The 20186-nt window shown below is 36.6% G+C and overlaps 1 protein-coding gene across 1 annotated transcript in view; it reads right to left on the minus strand.

The window, feature by feature from the left end:
- LOC111196137 (von Willebrand factor A domain-containing protein 7-like) overlaps window positions 1-4820 on the minus strand; it is a 30396-nt gene extending 25576 nt beyond the window's left edge. Inside the window, exon 1 of the mRNA XM_049480071.1 lies at window positions 4782-4820. The gene's annotated coding sequence lies outside the window, so the exon portion shown is untranslated. The remainder of the gene's footprint in view (window positions 1-4781) is intronic.
- Window positions 4821-20186: the final 15366 nt, after the last annotated feature.

Raw genomic sequence — 20186 nt, forward strand, 5'->3', positions numbered from 1 at the left:
ATTAATATTTAAAATATTTTAACCTTTCAAAATTAAAGTATTTTTAAAGGTTAGGAAATGTTTATAAAAATGAAAGCAGGACTGATATATTTTATTACTTTAGCCGAACACATTACAGATATTAATGGAAAAAAAATATTACCTCAAACAAGCAGTAAATATATAATTGTGAAAGTTGACAACTGAACTGTAAACAATTATGTAATAATTGCAATAACTCTATTAACCTCATTTAATAATTTATATTTAAGGCAAGGCAAGTTTATTTATATAGCACCTTTCATACACAACGGTCATTCAAAGTGCTTAACAAACTAGAAAATACACAGAGAAATCAAATAAAAAAACATGTAAAAGATTAACAGTAAAAATGGAAATAAAAACTAAAATAAGAATAAAGCAAGGATTCAAACATGATTAAAACAAAAAGAATTAAATTAAAAACATGTAAAAGAACAACAAGTAAAACTAGAAAAGGTAAAGTTCGTGAACGAACTTTAAGTTGGCTTGGAAAAGTACGCTAATAACGTTGAAAAGTTAAAATGGTTGCTAGGCAGTTGTGATCATTTCTAAAGTGGTTGCTAAGCGTTTGCTAGGCAGTTGCTAACATTTTCCAGGTGGTTGCTTAGGTGTTGCTAAGCAGTTGCTAGGCAGTTGCTAACGTATTCCACATGTTTGCTAAGTGGTTGCTAAGCAGTTGCTAACGTTTTCCAAGTGGTGGCTAAAGTGTAGCTAACTGGTTGCTAGGCAGTTGCTATCATTTCTACAGTGGTTGCTAAGTGGTTGCTAGGCAGTTGCTAATGTATTCCACATGGTTGCTAAGTGGTTGCTAGGCAGTTGCTAACATTTTCCAGGTGGTTGCTAAGATGTTGTTAAGTGGTTGCTAGGCAGTTGCTATAATTTCTAAAGTGGTTGCTAGGCAGTTGCTAACGTTTTCCTAGTGGTTGCTAAGGTGTTGCTAAGTGGTTGCTAGGCAGTTGCTATAATTTCTAAAGTGGTTGCTAAGTGGTTGCTAGGCAGTTGCTAACGTTTTCCTAGTGGTTGCTAAGGTGTTGCTAAGTGGTTGCTAGGCAGTTGCTATCATTTCTAAAGTGGTTGGTAAGTGGTTGCTAGGCAGTTGCTAACCTTTTCCAGGTGGTTGCTTAGGTGTTGCTAACTGGTTGCTAGGCAGTTGCTAACGTATTCCACATGGTTGCTAAGTAGTTGCTAACTGGTTGCTAGGCAGTTGCTAACATTTTCCAGGTGGTTGCTAAGGTGTTGCTAACTGGTTGCTAGGCAGTTGCCATCATTTCTAAAGTGGTTGCTAAATGGTTGCTAGGCAGTTGCTAACATTTTCCAGGTGGTTGCTAAGGTGTAGCTAACTGGTTGCTAGGCAGTTGCTATTATTTTTAAAGTAGTTGCTAGGCAGTTGCTAACGTATTCCACATGGTTGCTAAGTGGTTGCTAGACAGTTGCTATCATTTCTAAAGTGGTTGCTAAGTGGTTGCTAGGCAGTTGCTAACGTTTTCCAGGTGGTTGCTAAGGTGTAGCTAACTGGTTGCTAGGCAGTTGCTAATGTATTCCACATGGTTGCTAAGTAGTTGCTAAGTGGTTGCTAGGCAGTTGCTAACGTTTTCCAGGTGGTTGCTAAGGTGTTGCTAACGGGTTGCTAGGCAGTTGCCATCATTTCTAAAGTGGTTGCTAAATGGTTGCTAGGCAGTTGCTAACATTTTCCAGGTGGTTGCTAAGGTGTAGCTAACTGGTTGCTAGGCAGTTGCTATCATTTTAAAGTAGTTGCTAGGCAGTTGCCAACATATTCCACATGGTTGCTAAGTGGTTGCTAGACAGTTGCTATCATTTCTAAAGTGGTTGCTAAGCAGTTGCTAGGCAGTTGCTAACGTTTTGTAGGTGGTTGCTAAGGTGTTGCTAACTGGTTGCTAGGCAGTTGCTAATGTATTCCACATGGTTGCTATGTGGTTGCTAGGAAGTTTCTAATATTTTCCAGGTCATTGCTAAGGTGTTGCTAGGCAGTTGCCATCATTTCTAAAGTGGTTGCTAGGCAGTTGCTAAGGTTTTCCAGGTGGTTGCTAAGGTGGTTGCTTAGCAGTTAATAGGTGGTTGCTAAACCCTGGCTGGGGTGCCGGGGTGTCCAAACTTTTGACTGATAGCTGCTCCATACAGCAGCTCCTCCATACACTCACAGTACTGGAGGAGCAGGGGAGAGAAGGGGTTCCGTGCGCAGAGCTGCTCGTGTGTGAGTTAGAACTCTGGGCCCCCCATTCATTTCTATGGGGCAACTTCGTACGACATTTGTACGAAATCCGTACGACGTATCGTTTCGTAAAGCATATTTTCAGAAAGAACTCACTAAGTTCTATAGATCATCCGAATTTCGTCTTCGTATCTCAAAAATCAACGTAATTCACTATAGGTCCCACGATCCCTGAAAGTTTCGTGATTCTACGTTGATGCGTTTAACAAAAGTGGGGAAGAAGAATAATAATAATAAGAAGATTACGAAGAACAATAAGTTTGCTTTTCCAACTTAATAAAAATAAAATAAGAATAAAGCATGAATAAAACATAATATAACAGAATAAAAGTGGGCGGAGCTGCAGTGTTTTAAGCTGAGCTGAAAGCCTGATCAAACATGTAGGTTTTCAGTCTGGATTTAAACATGTTTAGTGTTGGAGCTCTTCTAATGCTCTCTGTTAACTGGTTCCATTTAAGAGCAGCGTAGTAGCTAAACGCTAAACGCTGCCTCTCCATGTTTAGTTTTTACTTTAGGCGGCTCTAACTGAGCAGTTTCTGACGAGTTCTGCTCGGCTCATACTGCTGGAGCACATCAGATAAATATGCTGGTCCTGCACCATTAACACATTTATAGACCAGTAACAGAACCTTAAAGTCTTTTCTGTAACACACTGGTATCCAGTGTAGGGATTTAATGATGGGGGTGATGTGCTCCCTTCTTTTACTTCTAGTCAGAACTCTGGCTGCTGAATTCTGAATCAGCTGAAGCTGTTTGATGGTCTTTTTTGGGAGTCCAGTTAGGAGTCCATTACAGTAATCAATCCTACTAGAAATAAAGGCGTGGATGAGTTTCTCCAGGTCTGACTTAGACAGAAAATCTCTGATCTTATTGATGTTCTTGAGGTGATAAAATGCTGATTTGGTGACGGCTTTGACGTGACTTTTAAAAGTGAGATCAGAGTCCATTTGTACACCAAGATTACGCACTAGTTCTTTAGATTTCAGGCTTTTTGAATCCAGATAGGCAGCTAGTCTGTGCCTCTCATTACTATTCCCAAATAAAATAATCTCTGTTTTATCTTTATTTAACTGCAGAAAGTTCTGTCCCATCCATTTATTTATCTGCTCAAGGCATTTACACAGTGAGTCAATGGGACCATAGTTGTTTGGGCAGAGGGCCATGTAGATCTGAGTGTCATCTGCATAGCTGTGGTAAGATATCCCATAGTCACGCATGATTTCTCCCAGAGGGATCATATATAAATTAAATAAGAGGGGCCCAAGAATTGAACCCTGGGGTACACCACAGGTCACTGGCACAGTCTCAGAAACATTATTTTCCATTTCCACAAAGTATTTCCTTCCTTGAAGGTATGAACTGAACCATTTTAGGACAGTTCCAGAAATTCCAACCCGGTTCTCAAGTCTATCTATGAGAATGTTGTGGTCAATGGTGTCAAAAGCAGCACTGAGATCAAGCAGTAGTAGAATAGACATTTTCCTGAGTCTGTGTTTAAACGAATGTCATTGATAACCTTAATAAGCGCAGTCTCAATACTATGATTGGGCCGGAAACCTGACTGAAATTGGTCTAGACAGTTATTTATGGACAGGAAGGACATCTGCCTGCAATAATGAATAATGAATAGTAAAGTGATCCACATTATGAAGGAACACATAATGAATCCTCTAGTAGCTTAAAAACAGTGTTAAACAAACCTAAATACTCTGTGAATTAGTATTTAGATACTCTTATCTGGGGAGCTGTTTGCTAACTTGTGGTTTCTGAGGCTGGAAACTCTGATGAATTTATCCTGTACAACAGAGGAAACTCTCGCTCTTCTATCCTTTCCTGGAGTGGTCCTGATGAGTGCCAGTTTCACCATCATAACTTTTCTAATGACCTTTGCAGTGACTGCACTTGAGGATAAATTCGAAGTTCTTAATATTCTACTTTTCAGATTAACTGACTCATTTTTACTTAGTATTTTTTTTCTTTATTTAGTTGAGTAGTTGTTTCTTCTCATAATCTGGATTCGAACATTACTCAAATATTCACTATTCACTGTATACCTGTAACTCTACCTCTTCACCACTTTACTTTAACTGATGCTCTCAAACACTTTATTAAGAGACAAGAAATTCAAGTAATTAACTCTTGATGAATTCAGCACAGCTGTTAACTGAAAGAACTGAATTCCAGGAGACTCTACCTCATAAAACTGACTGAGAAAATCCAGCAGAGATGTTCAAAACTGATCATCTAAACAAGAGGAGATACTTTTTTGTTTATTAAATAATTCCATATGGTTTTCTACAATGCAGAACAAATTTTTTTAAATAATGAAAAAACACTGGATTTAAGGTGTGATCAAACTTTTCACCACACTTACGTCTGTACTTAATATAACGTATGTAATGTAAAAATAAGCCTAATTTGATTTAATAAAAGTCAGAAAACTAAAACATAAAACTGTGCTCTGTGATTTTCTTTTAAAGTTACATCTGATATTAAATTATAGTTGCATAACCAAAATCATATTTCTTACCTGAGATGTTTTAAATCTGCAAAAACTCAAAAATGAAAATGAAAAATTGCTTTATTATAAAAATCAGTGCAGAAAATGAAGCAAAACCTCCATATTTATATGAGCTCTCAGTCAGTGGAGGAGGTCCTGCTCAGGGGGTGGGATTGCGTTTATATATATATATATATTTTCATGCAGATCCTTTTTTAAAACCGGTTTTGAAAAATGTCCCAAAACCTGATCTGAAGAACGAGGAATATTTTTGTATATTGGTGAAACTGCATTTTTTCCTTTGTGTTCTCCACAGTCTTTTCACTGATCCATCATTGTAATTGGTTTGACGTTTTACAAAAGCTGCTCTATACATGAATTCCTGGTGACAGACAGACAAAAGCGATGTGATACACTTAGATGAACTTTCAATTTCAGAAAGGTTTCAGTTTCTCTGAAATGTTCCTATTTTAGAGGAAATGATGAAACAAATCCACGTTATAATTGTAAATAGGTAATTACATGTATAAATGTGCACAGAGAATAACTTTAAAATATATTTTATTATTAAGCATAGTGTTTTGTACATTTATCTAATTGTAAAAGTAAGATTAATTTAATTAAAAACATGAATAAAAACTACTTACACCACTACTGTCCCCCCACTCTCTAACTATAAACTTTACCATGAAATATAATTATTAAAATCCTTCAGAGATGTAATTATTTTTTATTCAGTTCTCATATTACAGCTGTCCCTCCAATTTTAATAGCACTGTAGCTTTCATTCATTCTTCTCATTATACACATTCATATCACTGCAACATGCTGGGTGGGGGGAGGAGGGGGGTCAGGTCTTCTCACACCCTGGTTTCGTGCACCCTGCCTGGGGTGTGGGTCGGGTGGCTGTTCGGGGCCGGGCTGGCTGCTTCCCTAGGTTGCCGCTGGCTCGGTACTGGTGCCCGCATGCCCGCATTAGGTGTCTATGTATGTTCTGTGTGTGTGACTGGTGTGTGTGACTGGTGTGCGTGACTGGTGTGTGTGACTGGTGTGCGTGACTGGTGTGCGTGACTGGTGTGCGTGACTGGTGTGCGTGACTGGTGTGCGTGACTGGTCTGTGAGTGAATGTGCACGTGTGCGACGGGTGTATGTGTGACGGATGTGTGTGTGACGGGTGTGTGAATGTGCATGTGTGCGTGAACAGTTGGTCCTGGGTTTGGGGCTGATTGAGCATGGACACCTGTGGGACATGGTTGCGTAGGGCGGGTTTTTGCCCTCCCTACCGCTCCACGCTGCTCTCCGCCGATCGTCACTGCCGTTCCTGGGGGGGTGGGCGTCCGTGGGTCCATGGGTGCGTGGCCGGATGCCCTAATGTGGTCTCTGGCCCGCCCCCTTGGTGGCCGTGGCTTGGGCCCCCTTGGTGTGGGAGGGGGGGCCTGCCGGGTGTCGGGCTGTTCCCGGGTGCTGGGGATCTCGGGGGCCACATGCTCGGCTCGTGCAGGGGGTGCTGGCCTGCCGGGGGGGGTGGGCTGCTCGCTTCCTTTGGCTCTCTGGACTCTTGCTCTTTGCCATGGGGGCTTCGTCTGGAGTCTCCCCCGTCCTCATCTGGGGTGTGCACATGGTTACCATCGGGATGTGTGGCCGCGGGTCTTCTGGGCTCCTAATGGGCTGTGGATGGTCTGGGTCCACTGGGTTCTTCCCTATCTGCCTCTGGATCGCAGGGGCATGGTGGCGGTTTCTTGCCTCCATTGTGGTAGGCATTTCATGACATAATCCGTAACACATGACATATTTTTGCAAAAAACAATAGAAGTAACTGTGCGTGTGTGTGTGTGTATTTATGTGTATGTATTAATATGTATGTATATTTATGTATGTGTGTATATGTATAAGCATATGTATAGTTAGATATGTGAGTATGTGTATATATGTATGTTTGTTTATTTTATGTTTATTTTATTTTATTATTATTATTTTTTTTTTTGTTTGTTTGTTTTTTGTTTAGTTTTTTTTTTTTTTCTCTTTTCTTTTTCTTCTTCTTGTACCCCCCTCCTGTACCTCACACTCCGATCCTTCCAACCCTGAACTCCTACAACTATATCCACACAAAATATATATATATATATATATATATATATAAAATAATAATAATAATAATAATAATAATAATAATAATAATAATAATAAAAAAAAATAAAATAAATAAATAAATAAAAATAAAGTATTAATTGTCCTCCGAAGAGGGGGGGTGGTGGTTGGGCCAAAAAAAAAAAAAAAAAGAGATGTAATTATTTTTTTTGCATTGTTGTTTGACTCCAAATCCCATCTATGCTTTAAAATATAATTTCCATAATAAATCCACAATAATATATACAGTGCCCTTGTCAGGGTGCGTGAAGGAGGGACGAGGAGAGCGGATGCAAATGCGAGTGAATTTATTACATAAATAACAAAAGACAAAAATAAACAAATAAACTGAAACTAAACTGAAAACAAGAAACACGGGACACAGAGACGCAACCATAACAGGCTAACAAAGCACAAGAACCGACACGAGGGAAAGTGAGCACGGACTATAAATAGTGTAACACACACACGAGAAACAGAAAACACCTGGGGCTAAGGGGCGGAGTTACAAATGATACACAGGTGAGGGCAAGAAACACTGAGGAACACGGATCACGTGGGAGACACACTCACAGTCACAAGCAGAGACAGGCACAGAAAAGGTAAATAAACACAGAAACACGAGAACAGACAGGGACCACGTGACAGCCCTCCATAATTATTGGCACCCCTGGTTAAGATGTGTTCTTTAGCTTCTCATAAATTGAGTTTTGTTCAAAATAATATAGGACCACGATGGAAAAAAAGAGTAAAATACAACCTTTAACTCAAGTGAATTTATTCAGTAGGAAAAAAATCCCACATTAAGAAATAATTATTTAACATCAAATCATGTGTGCCACAATTATTAGCACCCCTGATGTTAATACTTTGTACAACCCCCTTTTGCCAACAAAACAGCACCTAATCTTCTCCTGTAATGTTTCACAAGATGGGGGAATACAGAAAGAGGGATCTTTGACCATTCCTCTTTGCACATTCTCTCTAAATCATCCAACGACCTGGGTCCTCTCCTCTGCACTCTCCTCTTCAGCTCACCCCACAGGTTTTCAATGGGGTTGAGGTCTGGGGACTGAGATGGCCATGGGAGGAGCTTGATTCTGTGTGCGGTGAACCATTTCTGTGTAGATTTGGCCACATGTTTAGGGTCATTATCTTGCTGAAAGACCCAGTGACGACCCATCTTCAGCTTTCGGGCAGAAGCCACCAGATTTTGTTTTAAAATGTCCTGGTATTTTAGAGCATTCATGATGCCATGCACCCTAACAAGGTTCCCAGGGCCTTTAGAAGAGAAACAGGCCCACAGCATCACTGATCCCCCGCCATATTTCACAGTGGGCATGAGGTGCTTTTCTGCATACTCAGCTCTTGTGTTACGCCAGACCCACTTAGAGCATTTGTTGCCAAAAAGCTCTATCTTTGTTTCATCTGACCAAAGCACACGGTCCCAGTTGAAGTCCCAGTACCGCTTAGCAAACTCCAAACGTTTGCGTTTATGATTGTGAGTGAGAAATGGTTTCTTCCGTGCATGCCTCCCAAACAGCTTGTTGGCATGTAGATAGCGCCTGATGGTTGTTTTGGAGACTTTGTGACCCCAAGAAGCTACCATTTGTTGCAATTCTGTAACAGTGAGCTTTGGAGAACTTTTTATTTCTCTTATCATCCTCCTCACTGTGCGTGGTGGCAAAATAAACTTGCGTCCTCGTCCAGGCTTGTTTACCACTGTTCCAGTTGTTTTAAACTTCTTAATAATTCCTCTGACAGTAGATATGGACAGGTGTAGGCGAGTAGCGATTTTCTTGTAGCCATTGCCTGACTTGTGAAGGTCAACACACATCTGCCTCACTTGAATGGTATGTTCCTTTGTCTTTCCCATGTTGAAGATAAATGGCCTCTGTGTCACGTCATATTTATACCCCAGGGAAACAGGAAGTTGTGAATTACTAATTAAATGTTCCTACATACTCTGATCAACTTCGTAAACTACTGTAGAAGTGACAGAAATACTTTTATTAAATTTATTTCCTAAGAATTGTTAGGGGTGCCAATAATTGTGGAACAGGTGATTTTATGAAGAATAATTATTTCTTAGTCAGGGATTTTATTTCCCCCTTAAAATTTACTTGAGTTAAAGGTTGGACTTTACTTTTTTTTCCCATCGTGGTCCTATATTATTTTGAACAAAACTCAATTTATGAGAAGCTAAAGAACACATCTTAACCAGGGGTGCCAATAATTATGGAGGGCACTGTAAGTTAAAATACACATTTTAGTTGTGTCCCTGTGTTGTGGCTTCACTCAGTCCTGTTACCGTAACACATTACTCTGATCATCTGAAACACCTGGAACATTCTACAACAGGAAGTGACATCTACAACAGGAAGTGACTGAGGAGCTTAATCTCAACACTCAGTCCTGTTACCTAAATTCATTCTTACATCTTATTTCTTTATTTTTAAAATACAAATTTTGGGAAAATCACTAGAATGTGCTCAGTGTCCTCTTGCTGTTAGCATAGCCGATATTTAGCTATTTTTAATGTTTTTGCTAATTGTATGCTAAAAACTCATTCCTGTTATTTTAGTAATGTTACTCAAAACATAAAAAGTAACAGGAATGAGTGCCAATAACAGGAGTGATTTTTTTTGTCATAAATATTAATTATTTGAACATGCAGTCAAAAGTCTTCTTTAAAATAAAAACTTTCTTTAGAGAAAATTAAAGGAATTAGTGGACTTGCTTTAACCCTCTCATGCATGAATTATAATAAACTCAGTCAGGATTTTTTTCTAAGTGTTTTTATACATCCTTAGGGATGTAAAACAAGGTTTGAAAAAAATATATATTCTATCTTTATTCGATAAAGAAATATTTATCTGTCCACTCAAGTGTACTTCATGCATTTTTTGTTGTAAAAAAAACACAAATGTAATTCAGTTATACAGTTGTAATATGGTATTCTGTTGGAATAGTGGAACTGAGGAGGATATTGTGACACAAGAAAATGTCTCTGAACCGTAGAACCTTATAGAATCTTGATTGTGACTGGTATTATCATACTGTATTCTTGTCAAGTCTCTGGACTGTTAAGTGAGCATATTCTCTTATAGTATTTTATAGCATGTATCATATTTCCTGTCAAATCATGCTTGTTGCTAATTTCTGAGACTATTTTCTATGATGGTTGCCAAAGCATACAGGGCACAAAGCTACAAGACACTGCATGCAGATGTACTTGGTTCTTCGTGTGCTGGCATTTTATACTTTCTTGAGCTGGGGCCAGTGGTTTCCAGGGGCATACTGGATATTGGGGTGCCCTTAGTTTCAACAGCCTCATCTCCTTCATCTCCGTTCCTCAGCCTCAACTCCCTCAGTAACATTTCCAGACTCACCTTCACTATCACTGCTTGACCCTACTTCTCTGCTTGCAACTGTCTGTACTGGCAGACATTCCTCAATTAAAGAAGTTGATTTACAGCCAAAACATTAAACAATATGAATTATTTTAAAAACAACACTGGAAGTAATTGACATTGCATTAAAGTTGAAAAATAGCTAATGATGCATGATGTACAATTAAGTGGACAGATGATTAATCTACAATTCCCTCAAATATAAAATCAAAATTTCGAAAATCTTTACATAATATGTCACCTTAGATGTTACTTGATGTAATTATATATTTTTTTACCTGCAGTGATATAATTTTATAAAAGGTAGAAACAAAAATAGCCAAGGTGTTTGGTGGTTTTCCCTGTCTGCCGGCCATCTTGATTTCATTGACTTCTTTTTCCCATTACAATGACCAACCAATGGGATTTGTTTGTACAGGATGATGCAATAGCTTCCACTACAGTGGACTATATGCAGCAGTGCCCAAAATTGCAAGCATATTTAAAGAAAAAACAATTTTAAACAGCTGTACACTGTAGTGACCTCTATGCATGAAAGGGTTAAACATGATTTTTAAAATTTCTTCAGATTAGAAACCTTGTAGAAAATGAAGTAAAGCTGCCTGAGATTCACCAGTTCATGTTTTTAATAGTTAAATATATGTGTTATTAGATTTAGAGTAAAAAAATATGTATGTATAAAAAAATTAATGTATGTAATAAAAGTTTTAATTTGCAAAAGTTACAACAAGCAAATGGCCCCCATTTAGTGGAATGGCCCTTATATTTTAGAAAGGTAATTTTTACACCTTAATATCAGATCAAGCTAAAACACATGCAAATCATTCTGAAACACATTGCCATGGTAAATCAGGATTTCTCCCATGAACATTCATTCTTATCACATTTTTCATTAATTTCTTTAATGCGTTTTCCCCAAATTTAGCTATGCAGAATATCCCACCCACTCACAGCTGCTCTCCACCTGTGTTTAAAATTATTAAGTTTATAAAGTAACAAACATAAAAAGATGCACAATATGTGCAACATCTTTATAATAATTTAGTAGGGGTGCCGAGTGGTCCAGCAGTGTAAACCGCTGCCACTGTGAGCAGGAGTTTTTGCAGGTTTGCAGGTCATGCAGCATTTCCATCAAGCTGCCGGAGCCCTGAGAGAGCACAGTTGTCCTTGCTCTCTCTCTGGGTGGGTACAGTACAGTAGATGGCGCTCTCTCTTTCCCCTCATTACTCCTAGGGTGATGTGGATCAGCACAAGGCTGCGTCTGTGAGCTGATGTATCAGAACCGAATTGCTGCGCTTTCCTCCGAGCGTTAGCGCTGTGATGCTAATCGGCAATGCTGCATCAGCAGCAGCTCAAAAAAGAGGCGGAGTCTGACTTCACATGTATCGGAGGAGGTGTGTGCTGGTCTTCTTAACCCTCCTGGTGTTAAAGGAGCGATATTAGTGATAGGAGGAGTCCTAATAGGTAGGTTGGGTAATTGGCCTTGAGAAAAAGGAAAATTAGAAATAAGATTATACAAAAAAAAAAAATTTAGTTGTTTTTTTTTCATGTTTTTTTTTTTTTTTTTACATTTAATTGAATGTGCATACAAATTTACAGAAAAAAGTCCTTCACAGAATGCTTGCAACAGGAATATTAAAATTCAATATGGGTGAACATTAAATGTAATAAATGTAGTAGGCTTCATTAATTCGAATATATATTTAATAATTAATCAGTATGAATGAAACATATCAAAAGTGAAACACTGCAACCACATTTCATTTACTTAAAATGTTTAAAATACCTCTGGAAAAAGTTGCAAATTAGAAAGTAGTGAAGATCTAAATAGTAATGGTAGTTATTTATTCAAAATCATAATCATTTAATAAATACATACACACTACATGCCTTTTATTTTATAATACATAGTCATTAATTATTGACTTTAATATTTTTATTGACGTAGACTTTTAAGTGCCTTTTAATCACGGATGACTTTTATTATGATATAAGAGAGCTGGAGCCGTCATAGACATGCCGCCATATTGGAGGAGGCAACCCTGCGCCCCCAGTGCATTAATTTACACTGAGGAAAGAGTTTAATATTAAATTTTAATATTTAATAATATATAAAACTATAATAATAATCACAACTCTACCAATTTCTATCAGATTTCAACACGATTTGGTTTGTTATAATCAGCAGAGATGTAGTAATAATACAATTTCATACTGAAATACTTTATATTATACTCTTTAACAAAGACAGCATAAATTTAACAAAGATAGCATATTAATAAGTGTATAAATAATGAATTGTATATTTATATGTAGACACATACACATATATACTTAAATACACACATATATAGATAGATAGATAGATAGATAGATAGATAGATAGATAGATAGATAGATAGATAGATAGATAGATAGATCTTAAAATAATAAGAGAGCACTTAAAAATGATGAATTTCTTTGATTTTACCAAATTGAAAACCTCTGGAATATAATCTATAATTCTTTGCATTATTTGAGTTCTGAAAGCTCAGCCATCAAATATATATGTGTGCGTGAGTGTGTTTGTGTGTGTGTGTATAATATATTTATACATAAATACACATTATAAAGGTTAGGAAAAGTTTATAAAATTGTTAAAGTAACACATTTTAGCTATTAATTAAAATAATATGGTTTAGAACAGTGTTTCTCAACCAGGGTGCCGTCTGGCTTCATCGGGGGTGCCGTCATAATATTGCGCCTCACGTGCATATTTCCTTTCCAGAGTCAGCTCGTGTCGGGGTGTGTCCCAATTCACAGGCAGCATACTCTGAAGGATGCGACCCACAGAGGCGGTGTATTACTGCGCAGCCGTGACGCAGGCTGCGTCCGAAATCGCGTACTTAAGCAGTACGTACTGGATTGGGGTGAGTACGCACTGCTCGCCGGGCAAAGCAGTACGCTTTTTCAGTACGCCAGACCGCAGTACGCACGCAGCCTCGGACGCACTACATCCACCATCTTACCTTAGACGCCCTTTCACCTCTCACCCCTCTCTACCAGCGGCACACTTTACAGAGCTTTACTCAAATTATTTTCATTAAAATCACCTAATTAATCAGCTCTTATTAATAAATAAACCCCCAACCAGTTCTATCTAATAAACACTGATTGTAAATAAAACTTAATATTTCCTCAAATGTGAAATATTTAATAATAAATATGAACAGATTGTTTAACATTCATGAAGTATATTAATAATACTTGCTTATGCAACAAAACAACTATCAAAAAGTTTCAAAGATAAATACCAAAATGTTAATTAATTCCTGCTTTTCCATTTCACCTCAGAATTTCCTTTTCTAGCATAAATATTTAAACACATGATCCTTATTGTTATACATTATCTTTTACTGACTGCATTAAACATAAAGGCCAACATATATGCATTACTGATTTAAATAAAATATGCTAGAAGCAGTCAGATTTGGCAATAAAATGTAAATTAAAATTTTTTTTTAGTAATTTTATTTAATATTTTTTCCCTCACGTGCATATTTACACAAATACATTTCCCACAAAATACAAGAATGACAAGTCATTTAAGTGATTTTATTTATTGTTTTATTCGTTATTGTTCATTTTTCTCCCTCTCTTCATCTTCATCCTCTCGAGTAGGAAGGATAGTTGAATCTGAAACACACACAGATTAAAACAGTTTAGCTTGGGCATTAAACAAATATAATATAAATTCAGAACAAGATAAAAGTCTAACCATCCTGGCTGGTTAGCTAGCTATTTAATAAAACTAAATGAAATGGTCAGATTTTGGTTATAATTTATTAATGTGATTTTTGGCAGACAGTCTGTCTGTCTGTTGAAAAGCCTCTCTGATATCAGCAGCCTTTTGTCTCAGATGAGTTTATACAGACTGATCAGTATTAAGTTAAAACTGCCCCAGCTCCTCAGCACTGCAGCAGCATACAGGGCTGTAGTGAGTTAGTAATCGCTGGTGTTGTAGAACAGAAGATTAATAAAGAGTTGTGATAAGTTTGATAACTCTAGCTAAGCTAACTGATCTCAGTAGCACAGGGCTAACGCTGCTCAGTAAAGCAGTTCAGATACGAAATTAAAGATATTCTGTCTGCAACAGCATTAATAACAAACCCACACCCCTATAACTCGCTACTTTAACTTAAACTAACCCTCATAAATCTTTCATTTACAGCCTGATATCACAAACAACCAAAACAGTTTATATATCTGAATCTCCTCACCTCATAAACTTCTCTCTCTCTCCACTCCTCTCCTCCGCCGCTCCGCCGCTCACTGACGGGTCACTCAGCTCAGCGCGGCTCCCGGTGGATTGTGGGAAATATTAGCGGGTGGAGTGTGCTGGGCTTGTATACTTAAAAATCTCTCCTGGTGCAGTACGTCATCCGGGAACTTTTCGCGTACTCAAACTCGCCTACTGCGCATTCGGACACACTACCCGATCTCGCATACTGCTTTTGCATACTGTTTAGTATGGAAGTACGCGATTTCGGACGCAGCCCACATCTGTCTTCGAATACAGCCTCTGAAGGATGCAGCCCCTAAATTGGGACACACTGTAAATTTTTTGTCCCCCACGCGATGCACTGCGAGAGTTGTGTGAAGCACTCAGGCTAGCATGGAACGTTTTTTAAAAAGAAGACTGCAGATTCAGATAACTCTGAATCAGAGCCATTAACTTCTTCATCCAGTGGTAGTTCAGCAGTGAGTGTAGCAGAGTATTTCACTTGTTTCATATTCCGCCAGCAACACCCCTCGTTCTCACCTGAAGTACTGCGCCAGCAAACCCCCCCACGCCCCCCCCCCCCCCCACCCCACCGTAAACTGGGGTGCATTGACTTCTCGCATATATTTAAAGGGTGTCGTGATAGAAAAAAGGTTGAGAAACGCTGGTTTAGGCTTTAGTGGCTCTTTAAAGCCTACGCATACCAAACACACCAGCTACCCCTTTATTTACCCAAACGGATGTAAACGCTTATAGGTCATGGCCAGACATGCCGCATATCATTTACTAATTTTTTCATTAATCATTATTTTCAATAATCACTTACCCCAATAACACCCTGAGATACAGGTAAATATATAAATAAAAATGAGGGCTGGCAATGTTAAAGCAAATATACTCCTTTTAATTGAGCTAATCTGCTGCTGATAAGATGCAGTTTAATCTGATATATATTAGCCAGAAATTATATTATGAACAAATGCCGTCTCTGCTGCTGCTCCATGATATAAATATAATTGGATTTTACATTTTTACATTCATTCTTTAATTTAGAATTAGGATTAATCAAACAAGTGCGATTAATCGCAGTTAATCAGAAAATATTGTTGTGATTAATTTTATTAAATGTTTTAATCGATTGACACCACTAATAAAAATAAATTAATAAATAAATACATAAATAAATCACTGTAAATACTTTCCCACCGGCAGTAACACCTAAACCCAGCAGATGAGGCCAGTGGACTATTTTTCAGTTCTATTCTATCTGTAATAAGCTGTACATTATTAAGCTGAAGAGTTTCTCAGTAATTGAAACTGAAACTGCAGGCTGGATTTTATAGCAGCCGCTCCTCAGATGAGTCATTTATAACAGAGATCAGTCCGTTACAGCAGCAGCGCACACTCAACACCTTCCAGAAACAACAACACAGGTAAGAACCTACACTTATACAACATTTATACACTTACCATACACTTATACAACATTTATACAACATTTATACACTTCACTACACTTATACAACATTTATACAACATTTATACACTTACGATACACTTATACAACATTTATACAACATTTATACAACATTTATACACTTACGATACACTTATACAACATTTATACAACATTTATACACTTCACTACACTTATACAACATTTATACAACATTTATACACTTACGATACACTTATACAACATTTATACAACATTTATACACTTACGATACACTTATACAACATTTATACAACATTTATACACTTCACTACACTTATACAACATTTATACAACATTTATACACTTACCATACACTTATACAACATTTATACAACATTTATACACTTACGATACACTTATACAACATTTATACAACATTTATACACTTACGATACACTTATACAACATTTATACAACATTTATACACTTACCATACACTTATACAACATTTATACAACATTTATACACTTACCATACATTTATACAACATTTATACACTTACCATACACTTATACAACATTTATACAACATTTATACACTTACCATACACTTATACAACATTTATACACTTACCATACACTTATACAACATTTATACAACATTTATACAACATTTATACACTTACGATACACTTTTACAACATTTATACAACATTTATACAACATTTATACACTTACGATACACTTTTACAACAGTTATACAACATTTATACACTTACCATACACTTATACAACATTTATACAACATTTATACACTTACCATACACTTATACAACATTTATACAACATTTATACACTTACAATACACTTATACAACATTTATACACTTACCATACACTTATACAACATTTATACAACATTTATACACTTACCATACACTTATACAACATTTATACAACATTTATACACTTACGATACACTTATACAACATTTATACAACATTTATACACTTACAATACACTTATACAACATTTATACACTTACCATACACTTATACAACATTTATACAACATTTATACACTTACCATACACTTATACAACATTTATACAACATTTATACACTTACGATACACTTATACAACATTTATACAACATTAATACAACATTTATACACTTACGATACACTTATATCATAATTTATACACTTACGGTACACTTATATCATGAGTTTTCTGTATACATTTTCTGTATATTAGAATCATTTTTTATTTTGCAAAATAGAAAAAAAATCATTTTGACCTGTGGCCTCCCTGAAGTACAGTAAAAATTGGGTACAGCTAACCTGAATTTCATCATCAGGTAAGACTTTAGGCTTTTGGATTAGATAATTTACGCTCAGTTTCCCAGACTGGAATCCCAGCCAACAATCTTTTTTAGTAGAATCTGGTGAGTAAAACATTTTCTGAACATTTTTCTGGGTTTTTTTAGAACATTTTTATTTAATGTTAGCGTATTTAAACATTCTGGAAACGGCGCTGCAAAGCTAGGGTTAGAGTTAAATTTCTTTGTTTTGGGAATGTTACTTCTAACGTTTCCATAACATTAGCATTAATCTAGCTGCGAACAAAATGTGAGAAACGTTCTAATGGCGTTATGGTGTAAACCATTATTGCATCACACAATTTTTTTTAAGTTTCAGGAATATTATTTCTGTAGTTTTACAGGCGAACCTTTATGAAACCTTTTTAAAGCATTGCTAAATATTTGTATAACTTCACTGTTAGCTGTTTTTAAGCAGCCTAGTCATACACAGTCAAATAAGCAGTGCTGGATCAACACGTAAAGAGTTAATTTTACACTACTTTGGAGTAAATATGGTCCCACTCTACAGAGAGTAAAAGTTACACTGATAGCAGTGTTAAATATTCAGTGTTAATATATTGACACTCTGCAGTGTACCATTTACTCATGCTAGTGTTCATTAGTGTTATAGCAACACGTAAATTGTTAATTTTACACTACTGTGGAGTATATATGGTCCCACACAACAAAATGTAAATATTACAGTATTAAACTTAATATTAATGGTATTGAATAGTGAAAAAAAATGAAATAAAGACAAAAACATATCCTTTTTTATTGTTCAGGTTCTTGGTATTTTTATTTAAAATGCATCACATTTTAACACATTCATAGATATGAATCAAGTTGCAGTAGGGTACAACAGGAGTAATTTTAAGGTGGTTTAAGGTGGACCAGAAAAAAAATCCACCTTAAATGGTAGCTAACAAAAGTTATCTAGCTAGCCTATATGCTGGGAATTCAAACACCAGCATTTAACGGCCGTGCCGTTTAGCTGGATAGCTAGCGCTGGTTTCTTGAAAGAACTTTTCAATTTCACCTCAGCAAGCCAGCTAGCTAGTTAACTTTAGGTTGTTTTTTTGCGATAAGTTGCCTGTTTCACGTAAGCTAAAGCTAGCTAGCTAGCTAGCTTAGCAAACCTAGCCTTTTCTGGAAAGAGGTTCCCCATTTAACCCAAGTTAAAGCTAGCTGAGGCTACGCTTAGGTTTAACTTGTGAGAACTCTTCCGCCTCACGTCAGTTAGCTAACCAGCTACATTAGCTGTTTCTTTTAATTAAGAAGTCCCTATGTTACATCAGCTAGCTGAGTAAGTTTAGTAATTTAAAAGAATGTAGGTTAATTCTTCTCCTCAGCTAGCTTAGCTAACCAGTTTATTGTGAGAAATTTCCAGTTTCACCTCAGCTAGCGTTAGTTAGGTTAGCTAGCTAGGTTAGCTAACCTAGCCTTTTCTCGTAAGAGGTTTCCCAACTAACCCAAGTTAAAGCTAGCTAATGCTACATTAGCTGATTCTTGTTTCTTTTTAAGAAGTCCCTATTTCACATCAGCTAGCTGAGCAAGTTTAGTAATTTAAAAGAATGTAGGTTAATTCTTCTCCTCAGCTAACTTAGCTTAGCTAACCAGTTTATTGTGAGAAATTTCCAGTTTCACCTCAGCTAGCGTTAGATAGGTTAGCTAGCTAGGTTAGTTAACCTAGTCTTTTCTCGTAAGAGGTTCACAATTTAACCCAAGTTAAAGCTAGCTAATGCTACATTAGCTGTTTCTTGTTTATTTTTAAGAAGTCCCTATTTCACATCAGCTAGCTGAGCAAGTTTAGTAGTTTAAGAGAACATAGGTTAATTTTTCTCCTCAGCTAGCTTAGCTTAGCTAGCCAGTTTATTGTGAGAAATGTCCAGTTTCACCTCAGCTAGCGTTAGATAGGTTAGCTAGCTAGCTAACTAACCAACAAACTAACCAGGATTAATAAAATTTAAAATAAACAGGATTAATGCATTTAAACACTATTTAGAATTAAAAAACACATTTAATACACGGTAAAACAATACAAAATATATTTAATGTCACTACTTATCAAATTCGAGAGTTTGAGGGGAAAAAAAGACACCTGATGCTATCGCTTATATGAATTGTAATGCTGGCCTTACACCTAACGATTTTCAAGCGATTTCTCAGTCGCAGACAAATCGGAGTTAGAGTCGAGCTGCAGTCGAGTCGCGCTCGCGTCGATCGTTCAGTGTAAGGATGGTTACGACTGAAAGTTTTAGTCAGCTGAGTTCACGTCCTGAGCTCTGATAAAATCAACCGTGTTTAATATTATTATTTTTTAATATTATTAAGTCTTGAGACTCCACTCATGCAAATAGTGATGAGAACGATGTCAACAACCAATAGGAGAAGAGCTACAGGAAGAGGCAGGAATATATTTCATGTGACTGTTCACGTACAAACTATTAAAAAAGAACACATTTTGCAGTTAATAGGCTTTATATGGTTCTTACTTTAATATGTACATTATTTTAAACACAGACAGCACTTTAAAATCATTATATTTATAGTTATTTTATTTTGCACTACTTTGTCTTATTGTGATGTAGTGTTATATTTAATACAAACAAGTTTAATAAATGCATATTTAGCAAGAATGATTTTCTTTATTGCATTAATTCTAAAATCTAAATCAAAGGCAAATGTACAGCAGTGAAGTGTGATTATTTGCTAGTAGTGACTGTAATTTAATTATATGTAATTTGTATTGTATGTAAACTCCACCAGAAGCATGATAGGAAATAATCTCAGAAAGAATCTAGTTGCAGTCTTTGCAAAATCTTAGTCTGTGAT

Source organism: Astyanax mexicanus, chromosome 6 (genome assembly GCF_023375975.1).
Source record: "Astyanax mexicanus isolate ESR-SI-001 chromosome 6, AstMex3_surface, whole genome shotgun sequence".
Lineage (NCBI taxonomy): Eukaryota > Metazoa > Chordata > Actinopteri > Characiformes > Acestrorhamphidae > Astyanax > Astyanax mexicanus.